Source organism: Phoenix dactylifera, chromosome 2 (assembly GCF_009389715.1).
Source record: "Phoenix dactylifera cultivar Barhee BC4 chromosome 2, palm_55x_up_171113_PBpolish2nd_filt_p, whole genome shotgun sequence".
NCBI lineage: Eukaryota > Viridiplantae > Streptophyta > Magnoliopsida > Arecales > Arecaceae > Phoenix > Phoenix dactylifera.
Window position 1 is genome coordinate 21,414,890 of NC_052393.1, and position 2,906 is coordinate 21,417,795.

Here is a 2,906-nt window from a genome sequence, read left to right on the forward strand (position 1 = left end):
CTTCGTCCCTTGCTGTTTGAAGTAAGCCTGCCAGAATGCGCTAACAAAAATGCGGTCACGATCAGAAACAATAGTCCGAGGCATACCATGTAATCGAGCAATGTCCCGTATGTAGACCTCTGCCACCCGTCGAGCAGAAAATGGATGTGCGAGCGCCGAAAAGTGGGCATACTTGCTGAGGCGGTCCACAACGACCATGATCACTGAGTACCCTCGAACTAATGGCAGCCCCTCAATGAAGTCCATCGACACATCCTCCCAAACCTGATCAGGAATCGGTAAAGGCTGAAGTAGACCCGCAGGTCGCAGTGAATCCGCCTTCGCCCTTTGGCACACATCGCATTGCTGTACATAAGCTCTGACCGCTGCCTTCATGCCTACCCACGTACAGCTCTGGCTCAGCCTCTTGTAAGTCCTGAAAAATCCCTCGTGTCCAGCAAAAGGAGTATCATGGAAGTGCTGGATCAATACCTGCCGCATGGCTGAATCGGTGGGCACGCGGATCAACCCATGGTCCAGAATCAACCCATCTCGGTCCTCCATCTCAGGATGACTGCTCGGATCTGCTGCCAGCTCCCTCTGAATCTGTACTAGGTCCGGATCCCGGCATGTGGCGGTCCTCAAGTCTGAAATAAAAGAAAAAACCGGCGTAGTCAAAGCCGCCAACTCGCCGGACTCGGGATGGCGCGATAGTGCATCCGCCACTCGATTTTCTGCGCCCTTTTTGTACACCATCTCATAGTCGTAGCCGAGAAGCTTCGACACCCACCTCTGCTGGGCTGGAGTATGTATGCGCTGCTCAAGAAAAAATGGAAGGCTCTGCTGATTAGTCCGAACGATGAATCGGCGGCCGATAAGGTACGGCCTCCACTTTGTGACTGCATGGATGACCGCCATCATCTCCCTCTCATAGGTGGACAGCGAGCGGGTCCTGGGGGACAACGCCTTGCTCATGAAAGCAATTGGCCGTCCCTCCTGTATCAATACAGCACCAATGCCGGCACCGGAAGCATCGCACTCGACTACAAACGGTTTGGCGAAATCGGTAGCGCCAAAACCGGGGCCGTCGTCATGGCTTCCTTGAGCTTCTCGAATGCTTCCGTCGCTGCCTCGGTCCATCTAAACTCACCCTTTCGCAGCAACAGGGTCAGTGGCGCGGCGATCTTTCCATATCCCTCCACAAACCGGCGGTAATAACCGGTTAGGCCCAAAAATCCTCGCAGCTCCTTTTGGTTCTTGGGTAGCGGCCACTCGGTCATGCAATGTATCTTTGCTTGGTCCGGCTCCACACCTGCAGCAGAGATGACATGGCCTAGGTACTCGACCTTCGGCTCGGCCCATAGGCACTTGGATCGCTTAACCTTCAATTGATTTCTGCGCAGAATTTTCAGCACTTCCTCTAAGTGCTCTAGGTGCTCCTGCATGAACGACTGTAAACCAGTATGTCATCGAAGAATACAAGGACATACCGTCGTAGTAATGGTCTGAATATGTCATTCATGAGCCCCTGAAATGTCGCTGGTGCATTGGTGAGGCCGAACGGCATCACCCGGAACTCATAATGGCCATCGTGTGTCCGAAACGCCGTCTTGTGCACATCTTCGGGCCTGACACGGATCTGGTGGTATCCGGCACGAAGATCAAATTTGCTGAAGTATTCCGCACCAGCAAGCTCATCCAACAGCTCCTCGATGACTGGAATCGGATACCGGTCCTTAACGGTGATCGCGTTAAGTGCCCGGTAGTCAACGCAGAATCGCCACGTCCCGTCCTTCTTATGTACCAGCAGCACCGGCGATGAATATGAGCTTCTACTGGGCTGAATGATGCCGCTCTCCAACATCTCTCGTACCATCTTTGAGATCTCCTCATTCTGAACGTGCGGGTAGCGGTAAGGCCTCACATTCGCCGGTTCTGCTCCCGGTACAATCTCTATGTGATGATCGTGCTCCCTCTCGGGTGGAAGACCATGAGGCTTGATTACGCCCAAAGAATAACGCGGCTATCGCAGTATATATTGGGGTGTCGATTCCACAGGAAGAAGGTAGGAACACTAAAAGGAACTACAAAACTAAAAAGAAATATCAAAGCAGTAAAATGTGATGTGAATGTTTAAAAGTAAATTGACAATTAGATTGTAGTAGTGAAAAGATGTGACCAGAATTAATGGCAGCAAAGCATCGGGAATTCCTCACTTGAATCAGGTAATTCCATTCATATTTGATCCATTGGATAACTCAATTAGAGATCATAGCACCAGATTCTCTAATTGGAGGATATAGCATTACAATCAAAATATTTAGTGATAATTCTAGAAAATCATTCTCCTCTTTTAAAACCAAGGATTGTTATCCTTTTAGACTCAGATTCAAAGACAAAAATATACCCAATGGCAATATTTCAGCAAAAAATCACACTAACTGGATAAACAATCAAATCTAGATATAATCAAGCACCTCAACAATTCTATAGAAAAAGACATGGCTGAATCTATGAAAAGAGTAGGTTCAAGATTATTCCAACACAAGAAAGATCTATGGATGAGAAATGATAAACAAAAATTGTATCAACATGAGAATCTATTATATAGATCAAATATAAATGAAACTACCATCATCCAAGCGAGTTCATCCCTAGCTTCACCAAAGAATTAGCTCTCCATAAATTTTTGGCTCCTCTTGATGATTTCTTTGTAATGCAGCCTTTTTTTTCTTTAGAACGGCGTGCTCCCCAAGTATATATATGATTTTGGGGCTAAAAACCCTAGGAAACACGACTTAGACACGTTTGTATGTGTTTTTCCGACTTTACCCTCGAGCACCAACGTCAGCATGAGGTTCGGGAGACTCTCCAGATCGCATCTGATCTTCAAATTTTATGTTCTTATAGTCATTTGAAAGCTCTGG